Source organism: Hyaena hyaena, unplaced genomic scaffold (genome assembly GCF_003009895.1).
Source record: "Hyaena hyaena isolate Hyena2069 unplaced genomic scaffold, ASM300989v1 scaffold_237, whole genome shotgun sequence".
Classification (NCBI taxonomy): domain Eukaryota; kingdom Metazoa; phylum Chordata; class Mammalia; order Carnivora; family Hyaenidae; genus Hyaena; species Hyaena hyaena.
Genome location: NW_024080874.1, coordinates 258,968 through 274,073, shown reverse-complemented (window position 1 = coordinate 274,073; position 15,106 = coordinate 258,968). Strand labels below are relative to the sequence as shown.

The window sequence follows — 15,106 nt, the reverse complement described above, 5'->3', positions numbered from 1 at the left end:
TATGGAAGGGTTATTTCTTCCTTTGAAAGAGGTTATGTTAAAACCAGCGTGGCAATCATTTATTTTCTTAACCCACCTAAAAAGTCCCCTCCCCCCACCCTGTCCTTTCTGTCAAGGAGTGAGTAACATTGCTAGGAATGAGCAAGTAACAAACCAGATCCACCTATCCCAGGGAGTATCCTGTGTGGGGCTGAAATCCGGGAAGAGAGAAGAAGACAACACTTGCAGTGGCGGCAGCTCACACTCCACTCTTCCCACCCCAGATACTAGAGTTATTTTGGTTCTAGCTCTCCAAGATGAACTCAGAAACATTTACTGCTGTGGGCATTAAACACGAAGATATATATATACACACACATATCCATTGTGTCTGGAATGTGGCCAGAGTTCACCAAATGTTAGTTCTAGACCTTCTTTCCCCTGTCTCTCCCAGAGACTTTGAATCAGGGTGAGTCCTTGTGCCTGCTTTGGTCCAGGATGAGCTGGGTCAGGTTACACTCTGGGGAGTTGAAGGACTAGTCATCCATCACCATGATTGGTTCCAGGTCTCTTACTTGATCTCACTTTAGGATAGTTATCATGGTTGAGACTGGAAGACAGTAGCACTAGTGATAATAGTAATAACAGTAAGCACTCAGCAAAGGTTAGTTATGGACTGGGCCCTATTCTAAGCATTTTACATGTATTAATCCATTTAGCTCCTAAAATACTCCCCTAACATAGGTGGTTTACATTGGTAAACCCAAGGCTTGGCTGGTCTGAGAACATCTGTCCTGCTAGATTTTCCTGGGAATATAGCAGCCAAGATGGCTATATTGTGCTGCTGTCTGGTGCTGGGAACCAAGTGCCGTAGGGAGCGGAAATACCCAAAACTGCCCAAGGGTATGAGTGGTACTCATGGGCACCTTATTCTCTGAGAAAGTACAGAGTATGGTGCTTTCACATGAGGGCAATAGATCTTTTCTCTCCACAGTAGCCTTCTTGAGCTGTGTCTTGTTTTCTAATCCTACATTCTTGTATATACACTGTGTAATCATCTTTATAGCATAAAATGTATGAGATACGGCAGTTTGTCTTGTTCATTCACCCAAAGAAAGCACCTGATTTAACCTTCCTTCTTTCCCAGAACCTGAATCTTTCTCAGGTGAGAGAGGTATCTAGAAAGAGGGCATGTGGTTATTTTGATTTGGTCTTTATACTCATTTCTGGAATGTTATTATAGGTCTTAGATCATTATTTCCCCAACCCTGGGTGGCCAGGCAGATAGTTAGATACAAGGCATTGCCTTTGTAAAACTGTCCTGTGGGCCGAGTTTCACCCACTGCATCCCCTGATTATGGTGAATAACCATGTCCCTTTTTCATTTCACCTGTATCTTTGTGTATTCCAGAGGCACAGAGAGAAAGAGGTCCTAGGCTCCCCTTTTCGTTGCGTTACCTACTTTGCCTTTCTTGATATGATTCGGCTTGCAGCCATTCTTCCATCTAGTGTTGAAGGGAGCCCAGTGAGAGAATAGAGACATTGTAGAAGTCTCTTTCTTTCTTTCTTTCTTTCTTTCTTTCTTTCTTTCTTTCTTTCTTTTCTCTCTTTTCTCTCTTTCTCTCTTTCTCTCTTTCTCTCTTTCTCTCTCTTTCTCTCTCTTTCTCTCTCTTTCTCTTTCTCTCTTTCTCTCTCTTTCTCTCTCTTTTTCTCTCTCTTTCTCTCTCTCTCTCTCTTTCTCTCTCTCTCTTTCTCTTTCTCTCTCTCTCTTTCTCTCTCTCTCTTTCTTTGAGAGAGACAGCGTGAGCAGGGGAGGGTCAGAGAGAGGGAGACACAGACTCTGAAATAGGCTCCAGGCTCTGAGCTGGCAGTCAGCACAGAGCCCAACACGGGGCTCGAACCCATGAACCGCGAGATCATGACCTAAATGAAAGTTGGACGCTTAACCGACTAAGCCACCCAGGCGACCCTGTAGACATCTTTTGAAGTTCTGGTCCCCAGTTTCTTGTGAATCTTTGGTGCTTTGACACCAGGCTAGGGCATAGTATATCCCGTTGCTGCTGCTGCTTCTGGGCTTTAAGTTTTACTTTTCTGGTCTGTCAGAAACCGTAGTTATTGAGTGATTTCTGCCCAGATGGACCTCTCCTGTGGGTATGACAGGTTTTGCTATTGGCCCAAATCTTGCTCTTTGGCAGAGTCCAGGCCTGTGCTGTGGATTGGTAATTGGGGATTAGGAAAGCAGATAGGGAGTTAAGGTTGAATGATGAGAAAGTGGTTCTCTACTATTTGCTAAAAAAAAAAAAAAAAAAAAAAAAGTGATAGGTCTGTGAGATAATGACTGATAAAAACATTTTTTTTGTTAATGTTTATTTTTTATTTTTGAGAGAGAGAGAGAGAGCAAGTAGGGGAGTGGCAGAGAGAGAGGGAGACTGAGAATCCAAAGCGGGCTCTGTGCTGACAGCAGACAGCCTGATGTGGGGCTCAAACTCACGAAGAGATCATGACCTGAGCTGAAGTCAGATGCTTAACTGAGCCACCCACATGCCCTGATAATGACCGGTTTTAAAAAAATCAAGTATATCTCTGAGTACTTGAGTAGCTCAATTGGTTGAGTGTCCAACTCTTGATTTCAGCTCACGTCATGATCACCCAGGGTTGCGGAATCAAGCCCCGTCTCAAGTTCTGCACTGAGCGTGGAACCTGCTTAGAATTCTCTCTCTCTCTCTCTCTCTCTCTCTGTCTCTCTCCCTCCCTCCCTCCCTCTCCCTCTCCCTCTCCCCTCCCCCCACCTCATTTGTGCACGTATGAGCTCTCTCTCTCTAAACTAAAACCAGAACCCCCCCCAACAAATATACCTTGACATACATACTTTCACCCTTCTTTTCACTCTGCACATACTGTTTTGTTGCCTTTGCCTGGAATACCATTATCCTTCTCTCTTTGTACCTAAACATCTCCTCGTCTTTCAATGCCTTAGCTCACTCTCACTGCCCCCATAGTTTCCTTTCCTTTCCTTGCTTTCTCTCTCTTTTCTTTCTTTTTCTTCTTCCTTTTGTATTTTGAGATAGAGTTCTTTTTTCCTCATCTGTGTTGCCATAGCACTTGAAAGGTACTTATTTTAGAGCATGCTCATAGTTATTAATAATAACTATAGTTATTTCTTCCTAGTCTTTACTTCTTTGGCAAGTTTCCTGTAACTTCTGTAAGCCTCAGTTTTCTCATTTGTAAAAGAGGGAATGATAATACAACTTACCTCACAAAGTGTTATGAAGATTTTACATGCAATAGCATGTGTAACATCTGGCACAGAGTCAGAGCCCAGGAGATGTTTTTTTATAATGTTGCTAAAAGTGGGAACTAGACTCCTTTCTTCTTGTATCTTCTTCCCCCAGCACATGTTAAGCATAAAAGGACATTTGAAGAATTGAACTAAGCTCATGTATCCAAATGTCCTTCAGTAGTCACCGTAGAGGATTAAACTCCCACAATACTCTGATATTGGTGCTTGTGCTGTGTACATTGGCCAAACCCTTTTTGTGGTTTCTCTCTTCACCCCCAGATTATGACTCCCTTAAGAAATGACAGTTGTTTTATAGTCCTACTTAATTTTTGGTCAAAAAATAATATTATCTAAGACTTAGGCTATTTTGAAACATTAAATCCAATCTCAAAGAATGAAAATGTACTGCCCTGGAAGACATTGGGAAGATGGTGTTACTAGTCTGGAGGCAGTTCCAAATGAGGGGTTCCAAGTATATTTGGGCAGCGGCAACATTGAGCAAGTGAACAAGATGACCACTGACAAGGCACACACTCGGTTTGGGTTCTTAGCTCTGAGGTATTTATCAAGCCCTCTTTCTCATTCTCTTACAGCTTTACTTTGGACTTCACTGAGTAGGCCAGCCTGGGCAAGCAGGAGAAGGCCTCACATCCTGACATGTACCCTTCAGAGATTGGCCTTCTTGGGGGGAATTTTTTCCCCCTCTTCAATGTGACTAATAAAGAATCTCAGGGGAAAAAAAAAAAACTTAGATTTTTTTCTTCTGCCGTTAAATAGATGACTATTTTGGCCTTATAGAAAGCATAGAAAAATAAAAACCAAAAAATCGCAGAAAACTTACAACATCTAGATTTGTTCATGACTTGTGTTTCCATTTAATCTTTTTCTTTTCTTTCTTTTCTTTTCTTTTCTTTCCTCTTTTCTCTTTCCTCTTTTCCTTTCTCTTCTCTTCTTTTCTTTTCTCTTTTCTTTTCAAGGTTTTATTTTATATATATATATATATATTTTTTTTTTAATTTATTTCTAGGAGAGAGAGAGAGAGAGACAGCGTGAGCAGGGGAGGGTCAGAGAGAGAAGGAGTCGCAGACTGAAATACGCTCCAGGCTCTGAGCTGGCAGTCAGCACAGAGCCCGATGCGGGGCTCAAACCCAAGAACCGCGAGATCATGACCTAAGCGAAAGTCGGACGCTTAACCGACTAAGCCACCCAGGCGCCCCTTAAGGTTTTATTTTTAAGTAATCTCTACACCCAGTGTGGGGGCTCAGACTCAGAATCCTGAGATCAAGAGTCGCCTGCTGTACCCACTGAGCCAGGAGTCCCCCATTTAAATATATTTTCCTATCCATATATACATAATGTTGTGTTTTTATGTTTGTTATTATTGTAATGTAGTTCTTTTTCTTGCTCTTTATTATTTTGTGAGCATTTTTTTATGCCTTTACTATTTGTTTAAATCATTTCTTTTTTTTTTTTAATATTTTTATTTATTTCTAGGTAGGAGAGAGAGAGAGAGAGACAGCGTGAGCAGGGGAGGGTCAGAGAGAGAGGGAGTCACAGATTCTGAAATAGGCTCCAGGCTCTGAGCTGGCAGTCAGCACAGAGCCTGATGCGGGGCTCTAACCCATGAACCGCGAGATCATGACCTAAGTGAAAGTCGGACGCTTAACCGACTAAGCTACCCAGGCGCCCTGTTTAAATCATTTCTTAACAGCTTATGGAATTTCCTTAAATGAAAGGATCATTTATTTAACAGTTCCCACTTGTGGGACATGTGTGTTTTTAATTTTTTACTGCTATACTGTGATAATCCACATCTTTGTAAATAAGATTTTCTGTGCATTTCTGATGATCCTTTTAGGATGGGTCTCTAGAAGTAGAATTACTGGTCCTAAAACATATTCAAAACTGGATGTTGGTTTTTAATTTTATTGCAGTTTTTTTTTTTTTAATATATATATATATTTTTTAATTTATTTCTAGGAGAGAGAGACAGCGTGAGCAGGGGAGGGTCAGAGAGAGAGGGAGACACAGACTCTGAAATAGGCTCCAGGCTCTGAGCTGCAGTCAGCACAGAGCCTGACGCAGGGCTCGAACCCACGAACTGCGAAATCATGACCTAAGCGAAAGTCGGTCGCCCAACCGACTAAGCCACCCAGGCGCCCCTATTGCAGTTTTAAAAACTACTGAAATTACCTGCGACACTTTGAATACCCCACTGATAGCTCTTGGCCCCTTGCACTCTAGGGATAGCACTGTCTTCAGGCTCAGTGGCCAGCTGGTTCATATATTTTACTGTGCAGTTAATTTCATCATGGGACAGGTGCCAAGTATCTCTTTCACTTAGTCGGCAGCTCCCACATGTCCTCATCTCATCACTGCACTGTTTTATTCTGAAACTTTTCTCCTAGCAACTCCAGGCATTTAAATGGCTTCACCAATCCTCCCAACCCTAGTACCTTTTCCTCTTGCACTGAGAGATCCACCTGTGTTGATGAGGAAACTGCAATACCAAGAATGACTTAATCATTACTGTACAGAAATCCTGCATTAGAACCCCATATCAGTCCAAGTTTGCTATTCTTTTTCTTTTCTTGCTGTTACTGAGCTAGGAAATTGGGCCAGGTTAGTCTGATAGGATTGGTTCACAAACTACTATGTTGTCATCCTTGCTTGCAGTAGGTGACTGTCTCTGGGAGAAATGGAGCTGGTGCTGTGTTTTAAGTCAACATATTGCAGTCAAGTGCAAATGGTTTCTGTTACGTGGAACTGACAGCCTTAGGGTAGAATTATAGACTTGATGAGAGTACAGTCTTGGTTCTGAGTTGGAGTTGACATCCTGGAGCAGACAATGTGGGCTTTCTAACTGATGATAGACTGGGGTGCTTGGAAATTAGCTTGAGGACTGACAGAAGGAAGGCACATGTGTGCAACTTTTTGTGTGCAGGGTGGTCAATAAAAATGTGTGTGTTGACAGCACAGCCAGGATAGTGGAAAATGGCTTGAGTCACCGATGGACAGGATTGCATCCTCCACAGTGAGAACTGTCTACCCCTCCCATTCCCAGAGCCCTCAAGCAAACCTATCACAATGGGGTGATTCTCTCCTGTGCAAGGAATCTGAGAATCTGCATATTTCTGGGGTGAAGCCTGTCAACATCTTTTATAGCACTAGGCACCTACATAGACCTTCAGTAACTCCTGTAGTTTTTGGATGCATGACGGTTTTGTACTATTAAAGTTTATGCCTTCCTTAATTGTGTGTGTGTGTATGTGTGTGTTTGTGTTTAGCTGTTTCAAAAAAACGTATTTTTTCAAGTAATCTTTACACCCAGTCTGGGGCTTGAACTCACAACCCTGAGATCAAGCGTTGCATGCTCTACCAAATGAGCCAGCCAGGTGCTCCTATATTTAGCTTTTTAAAAATAATTTTTATTTTTTCTTTTTATCTGAGTATAGTTGACATGCAATGTTACATTAGTTTCAGGTGTACAACTTAGTGATTTGACAGATTTATACATTGTGCTGTGTTCACCACGAGTATAGCTACCATCAGTGGCACACTTCACGATTTTGTGTGTCATCCTTGAACAGGTGCCACGCTAATCTTCTCTGTATTGTTCAAATTTTAGTACATGTGCTGCCAAAGCAAGCACCTTAATTGTGTATTTTTTAGGCTTATTGCATGTTACTGGGCTGGAAAGGGTTATCAGTACAAGTTCAATTGGGGTTGGCTTCTATTGCTGCTGATTTGAAATGCTTGGGGAATATGAGATTCCATGGCATAATGATCAACACTCTGGACTTCCAAATGTGTGGGGTAGTTCTGTGTTTTTTGTTAAAACAGCAGATGAGTTTTACACCATGTCTCACTCTCAAAGAGGGAGCCTATATGCTAACAAAGCATAAATTATTATTTTTCCCTCATAATGGTTTTGTGTTTTTTGAAGTAAGTATTAGCATTGTCCCTATCATTCTGTCACAGTTTCTTTTGGCTGTTTTCCTGGAGAAACGCCAGGCTATAGTTCTAATTGTATGTATTATTCATTACAACAACTGTGGGCATGGACCCTCTGGAATGAATATCAGTTGCCAAACAGCATCTTTTGCTCATTGTAGAGTGACAGGAACCTTGTAGACTTCCTGGTTTGATATATCTTGAAATCCTTTGATTTGGAAAATGGGTTTTTATAATTTGTTATCAACTAACTGGTTTATTCCCTGATAATGTTCCATGCTTCTTGTCTCTTTCTCTGAAAGCCCCCATATCTTTCTTCTTTTCTTTTTGCTGTTTTTAATTTTTAAAAGTTTTATTTATTTTTTAGAGAGAGAGAGCAAGAGAGAGCAGGGGCGAGGGAGAGGGAAAGAGAGAGAATCTTAGGCAGGCTCCATGCTCAGCATGCAGCCTGATGCAGGACTTGATCCCATAACCTGGGATCATAACCTGAGCCAAAATCAAGAGTCGGATGCTCAGTGGACCAAGCTACCTAGGCATCCTCTTTTTTTTTTTTTTTTAAGATTTTATTTTTTAAGTAATCTGTACACCCAGTGTGGGGCTTGAACTCAACTTCAAGATCAAGAGTCACATGTGGGGCACCTGGGCGGCTCAGTCGGTCGGTTAAGTGTCTGATTTCAGCTCAGGTCATGATCTTATGGTTTGTGGGTTCGAGCCCCATGTTGAGCTCTATGTTGGTAGCTCAGAGCCTAGAACCTGCTTCAGATTCTGTGTCTCCCTCTCTCTCTGCCCTGCCCTACCCTGCTTGTGCTTTGTCTGTCTCTCAATAAACTTAAAAAAAAAAAAAAAAGGTCACATGCTCCACCAACTGAGGTGCCTTCCTTCACACTTCCTTCCTTTAATTAAGAACCTTTTGCCTATCCAAGGCATTGAGAATATAAAGATTAATGACAATCCTTGTCACCAAGGGATTGTCGTCCTACGCACAGTCCAGTGGGGATATCTATCCCCTCTATCTATCTACCTGGTTCTGTTTATAAAGTTAGGAACAAAGTATTGTGAGAGCAGAGGTGGAGGGATTACTAGGGGCAGAATGGTGAGTGGTAGGGAAGGCTTGACAGCAGAATTGGTATTTGAGCCGAATCTTGAAGTTGGTAAGAGTTTGTCAGCTAGGGGAGAAAAGGTATTCTGGAAAGACAACAGGTATGAAAAGGAATAGACTCACGGAAGTCTCTTTCTCCTGGAGAAGAATGACAAGTGTTATGAAGTAGGAAGCTCGCGAGAATGGGCAGTTGTTTAGGGCGAGAAACAAAGCTGGAGTGGAGAGCTGAGTCTGTGTTATAAAGGACTAAGAAATAATGTAGGCCGTGCACAGCACTAGATATTTTCAAGGCAGAGAAATGATATAAACAATCAGGGGCTTTTTGATAGGAGAGAAGTATAACTCTGGTAGCAGTATGACCAGTCAGTTATAGGGATGTAGGGCTGCAGCTGAAGTGGAGCCGTATGTACCTGATTTTCATTTGTCTAGGACAGGAGAAGTAAAGAGAGCAGGCCCATGAAGTCCTTCTAAAAGGGAGTATGGTTTTAGAAACAGACAGATTGTATATTGAACTACAGTTGGAATGGAGAGCCACTTCTCCCACAGTTCAAGTTGAACAGGACCCTGTGTTGTGCAACGGTTTGTTTGGGTTGGTATTTCCTGGGACTCATCAGGTGATGCACTTCGGCATGAGGCCCGTGGTGTAGCCGGCAGCCCCAGGTGTCTGTCAGTGATAAGAGGGGAGAAGCCCGTTTAGCTCTGGGACGGGCTTCTGTTTCTTTGAAATTCTCTGGGCTGCAGAACCAGGCCCAGGACTCCCATCTTTTCAAGACTCTTTACAGATGGCTTGGAGTGTGGACTTCATTCTGTGTTGTTGTAGTGTTGGCATTTGACACTGTCAGTGACCTCGCTGCGTATTTAAAATGTTCTCTGTTAGCTCCAGTGAGAGCATTTCTTTGTTTTCCTTTACCTTATTGCTGTTTATGTGACTTTGCTGAGTCTTTTCATTTTTCCTGACTCTACCTCTGGCAGTTACCTAAGGGGTAAGGCAGTGCGGTGAAGTGGAAAGAACAGGGCTTTGGATCCAGGCTGGTTTGGGTTAAAATCCAAGTTCTACACTTACCAGCTGAGTGACTTGAGTCAGACTACTTGCTTTCTCTGAGCTTCCATTTTCTCATCTGTAAAATGGGGATAACAATATCTCCCACATAAAATTATAAGGATTAAATGGAATGGCACAGGTAAAATTCCTAACACAGCGCTGGCACATAAGCACATGGTACAGACATAGCTGGCATTATTATGCTGCTCCTGACCACCCCCCCCCTTTTTTTTTTTGTTCCTCTAGTCAGTTCTTCTGGCATCAGCTTTTCTTTGGAATTGCAAACTCCCACATCTGTCTTCTACTACTTAAAATCTCTCAATGTTTTTGGTGTTATTTTTTATTATGGTAAAAACGTGTAATACCAAATCTACCCTCTTAACAAATTTTTACAAGTACAGCACAGTATTGTTAACTGTGCACACATTTGTTGTACAGCAGACCTCTAGAACTTTTTCATCTTGCGTGACTGAAACTCTCTACTGGTTGAACAGCAACTCCTTGTCCCACCCCCAAACCCCAATGGCAACCACTACTTTACTTTCTGCTTCCATGAGTTTAATTGCTTTTACAAGTGGAATCATGCAGTATTTGCCATTCTGTGTCTGGCTGATGCCACTTAGCCTAATGTCTTCAAGTTTTGTCTATGTTGCACCATGGGACAGGATTTCCTTATTTTTTAAGGCTGAATAATATTCTGTTGTATGTATGAAATCTCAATTTATTGGTCTGTTTTTCAGCTGCCTGCAGGCCATCTATATTTGGACACCACTTTGAACTCAGTATTTTCACAACCAAGCCTAGATTTGGCTTTCTTCCTCATTTCCCCATTTTTGACAGTTGTGCTCACATTTTTCCAGTCTCTTAGATCAGAAACCCTGGAGATATCTCTGGCTCCTCTCTCTTTATCAATTCCCATTTTCATTCTGTCATTGGGTCCTTTTGTTTCTTCAGAATTTCTCTTAAATTTGTCCCTTCCTCCCCATTCCCTTTGCCATGACTCTGGTCCAGTCATTCATCACCTCACGCCTGAACTACTGCAATTGCCTCATATTTTGTTTTTGGTGCTATTATCAAAAATAGGATAGACTTTTTATTTTTAAATTATTTTTTAAAAGCTTACTTATTTTAAGTAATCTGTACAGACAGTGTGGGGCTCAAACCCACACAACCTCGAGATCAAGAGTTGCTTACCCCTCCAACTGAGCCAGCTAGATGACCCATGACAGACCTTTGTGTTCTGACCCCCCTCTGACTCTTCCAGGCTCATCTCACCGAATTTCCGGAACACACTTTCAGCTGAAGACAGAGCCATTTTCTTATTGTACTTCCAGGTGCTTCATTCATTCTTTCCCATGGCTGTTTCTTGGGCAGTTTTTACCTGGAATGCCCTTGTTCTTTACACTTTGCTGGAACCTGTCCATTCCTTCCAGCTTCACCTCAGGCCTTGCTTCTCCCTGAAGACTTCTTGGGTTATCACTGTTCACAATGATATATCACTTTCCTGCATGGTAGTTTTGTCTCCCTATTGAAATTGTAAGCTTTTTGAGAGGACTGTTTAATAGATGTCCCATTTCTATAACTCTCATGGTACTTAGCCCATACCTAGCCAGGTTTTAGTGCTCATTATTGAACGCTTATAAAGTGTGGTGCCAAAGTGAGTTACTCTTTCATTTGTTGACAGATATGTATGAGCACTCACTGTGTGTGCTGTGCTGGGCACTGGGGTCTAGTGATGGACCACACAGTGAGGAGACTAGTTATCCTATACACAGGCACACAAAATAATGGTTGGTCGAGTGAATATGAGGAAACCAGTCAGACACCTAAGTGAGGACAAGTGACAAGAAGAGGGAGACTTTAGAAAATATGCATAAATGATACAAAAATTTATTGAGTGTCCTCTGATGTTGATTTATTCTGGATGTTAGGGATATACCAGAGAACAAGGCCAAGTCTCTTCCATTGTAGAGCTTCTATTGTAACATTTAAAGGCATTTTTAGGGGCGCCTAGGTGGCTCAGTTGGTGAAGGGTCTGACTTTGGCTCAGGTCATGATCTCATGGTTCATGAGTTCGAGCCCTGCATCTGGCTCTCTGCTGTCATCGCAGAGCCCACTTTGGATCCTCTGTCCTCTTTGCTCTCTGTTCCTCCCCTGTGCTTGCTCTCTCTCTTTCAAAAATAAATGAACATTAAAAACATTGTTTAAAAAAATAAAGGCATTCTTTAAATGAACCCTTAATATTGAGTGAAGCCCGTGTGTAGGAGGTGAGCAGTGAAGGAGTTAATATGCTTGTAGGGCTCTAGGCTTTGTTGAAACAGATGGTTCCTCTGCCATAGGGAGAGTTTTTAAGGGGGATTAAAGGACAGGGCTGAGGAGGGCCTGAGATCTGTCTCCCTCACCCCCTAGCACACACACCTGCTGTTCTGGCGCCTGGTGAGCCACGTAACTTGTCTCCCCCTTGGTGGGCATTTATTTGCAGCTTGTAAGTGTGGCTTCAGGGCTGGTTGCATGCTTCTGGCCTTTCTTATTTTCTTTTCCTTTTATTTATTGCCCAGCATCAGTGAAGTCCCACTTTAACAGATGTTGAGACTTGTCTGAGTTCCTCTGGTTCATGTCTACTTTTACATAATTGTAATCCTGGCCTGTGTGTGTGTTTTTCCAACCCAAATTTTGTTTTTGGTGGTAACATACACATAAGGTAAAATTTACCATTGTAACCATTTTTCAGTTCATTGACGTTACATACATCTGTAATGTGCAACCATCCTGACTGTCTAGCTTCAGAACCTTTTCACCACTCTAAATGGAAACCCTGTACCTATTAAGCAGTCACTCCCCATCCCTTCCCCTTTCTCAGCCCCTGGCAAGCACTAATCTGCTTTCTGACTTGTCTGTTCTGGATCTTTCCTATAAATGGAGTCCTATTACATGTGACCTTTTATGTCTGGCTTTTTTTTTTTTCCACTGAACATATATGTTTGCATGCCTTTTTCATGTAACATTGTTAGGATTTCTTTTTTAGTGTTTCCCTGTAGTCGTTATAAGTTCCTTATAAGTTACAATGTTGATAATGGCTTCATTTAGCCATTCTCTTAGTTGTTGAATGCTTGGGTTGTTTCCAGGTTGTTGCTATATAAAAACTGCTGCAAGGGACATCTCCCTGACTATACTCTGCTGTCTTTCAGAGGATTCTGTACGTTGCACACCAGCTGCAGAAGAACCATTGTCCTTGATTAGGATAGTGTGGCCTCTTATCCAACTCTGTGGGAGAACAGTCAAGTAATGAATTTTATATAGAAGGGAGCATTATACTTTGCAACAGAAGAGCTTGATCACAGGGGAATGGCAGGAAAAAGAAAGTTTTTTTCCCCCCTACTGCCTAGAATTCTCTGACACCGCCTCCACCCCCTTGGGTGTAGGAAGGAACTGATTATAGCAGTTGAAGATGAAATGTTTTATTCATTTATTCATTCAGCAAAAATTTGTGTGCCTAGTATAGGCCAGACATTTGAAACTTGCTGGTGGTTGAGCCTGGCTGAGCACTGCCTTTTATTCCACCTGCCTTTGATACTCCATGGGAGCAAGATGAAGGCCTGCTTCCTGGGTAATCAAGAGGCTTCAGAGTCCTACACCACATGGGACCTTATTACCTCATGGTGTAACACCTCAAGGTTTGGTACCTTTATAGATAACAATCACACCTTAATTTGGGCTATTCACTCTGGGGGATTTCAAAGGCAGCCTGAGACTCCTCATACCCGGCTACTCTTGTTTCCCACTGTGACAGAGACCTGGCTGCTAGGAGGTATGCCCCTGGGCCTGTGTGCTCATAGTGTTTTTGTTCATAATATCCTGGGTAAGGTAGTAAGGGGCGGGGGCTGTTGCCTGGTATAAATGCTTTAGGCACTTGAGAATCATAATACTACTGTGCTCATGCAGTGGATGGGGGTGGGAGTGTCAAGGATTCAGAGTTTAGCCCAGATATATCTGGGGTCAGTGCTGCTGGGGCCTTCCTGTCTTCAGGCAGACTGTCTCCCCCCCTTTTTTCCCCCCCTTACTGACCTATTTTTATTTTTATTTTTATTTATTTTTATTTTTTTTTTATTTTTAAAAATAGTAGTCTTAATTTCCCTTTCCCTGCTGTGAAAATATTGACCACTTAAGGCCATTCGGGGCCACAGTATGCCTCTAAAACCTAGTGCTGAGTGGAGAAAGCACTTGAAACAATTGCCAGGTCTTAGCAGTTTATTTAGGAAAGGGGGGTGATTTGGGGTGAGAAGCACAGAGGCTAGTGAGAGCACCGAGTTAGGCCTCATTTCTGCCCTCATCCGCTACCACTTGTTGCTTTTCTTCCACTCTCAGAATTTGATCTGTTATGTGTCTGTATCTTCACATATATTTTTCTGCCTAGTGTGCTTGAAAAACTGTCAACACTCCCCGTCTCAGGACGGAGATAGAGAAGAGAGGGCCTAGACCATCAGGCGTAGTAGGGACTCCACTGTCTCTCTTTCTCTCTAGACCCTGGACCCAGTCTGCCTGGAGTTACTGCGGGGCCGTGTGTTTGTGTTTCTGTGGGCTGGTTTTACTGACTCAGACACAAAAGTCCAACACACAAGCCATTCCCACAAGCCTAACATTTTCATATTTCTTTCTCTGCCAAAGAATCTTTGGTTAGGGTTAAGAATAACTAGTCTGTCTGTGGAAATACCAAGGCCTTTTGTTTGCCAAAAGAAAAGGGCTTTTGACTAAGGCCTTCTTCTCATTTTTTTTCTTTCCCTTAAGCTGCTGTGGGAAGACTTTAGAGCCTGTGAAGGAACTGTGTTTGAGAGGTTTGGGGGGAGGAAAGATAACTAACGACAACTAGGAAAGACTTAATCAGAGACTTTTGCAGAGATGGAAAAAAGGAAACAACAATATTTCTCCAGTTTTTGGTGATTACTTTTGCTAGCCTTTCTTTCTTCCTGTCTTTTATGAAATACATCCAAAATGAGAGTTTCCCAAGGACCTACACTGCTGATGACCTTGGATCCCACATGTCACTTAGTGTGTGTACTTAACTTTCCCCTATTGGCCAGAGTTTCTCAGCTATAACATGAGGATGGTGATAGTGCTGTTTTCATACAGTGGTAATGAGAGTTGAGTGAGGTAATTACGTAAATAGTAGTTAGAACAGTGCCTGGTATATAGTAAGTGCTCAGGAAATATTGACTGTTCTGTAAATATTACTACTCTCTACTACAAATGCTGAGTGTAGCTAGCTTTATTTTTCTGATTTAGAATGTTGCTTTGTAAGGCTATCAGTCAGGCCTTTGCCTTTTTAGAATAAAAGGAGGTAGACTTTCTCATCAGGCGTGATCTTTTTATCAGTCAGAGGCAAGGGGAAAGATTTATTCTCTATGTAGACACATCTTAGAGGTTCACTGTCTCCATAGTTGACTGTCAACAAGGATTCCATTTCATTAAGAGGAGCTTATATTATTACTCTTTGGCCAAAGAGTATTTGTGGGGTGGGTGTGAGTCATGACTCAAAAAGGCCATCTACTTTCTGGCCTTTGTTTGAGGGTAGTAAAGTTTCTCGTGTTCCAGGAGAACCTGAACTGAGTTGTAGAGGAGGTGCCCCTGGTCTTCCAAATACACAGTAGTGAGAAAAGCAGGAAAAGGAAACCTTAGTAGGGGATGGAGGGGGGGTTCCTCAGGGCTGGTCTGGCCCCAGACTCTAGTACCAGGTTGGGGGAGTGCCATCAATGGC

At 42.3% G+C, this 15,106-nt stretch overlaps 1 protein-coding gene and 1 non-coding gene across 4 annotated transcripts in view; one reads left to right on the top strand and one right to left on the bottom strand.

The window, feature by feature from the left end:
* MACF1 (microtubule actin crosslinking factor 1) overlaps window positions 1–15,106 on the top strand; it is a 317,520-nt gene that overhangs the window by 47,167 nt on the left and 255,247 nt on the right. The gene's annotated exons all lie outside the window — the stretch shown is intronic.
* On the bottom strand, window positions 6,805–6,911 carry LOC120239937. The gene has a single exon (XR_005530541.1). It is a non-coding gene; the product is annotated as a U6 spliceosomal RNA (small nuclear RNA).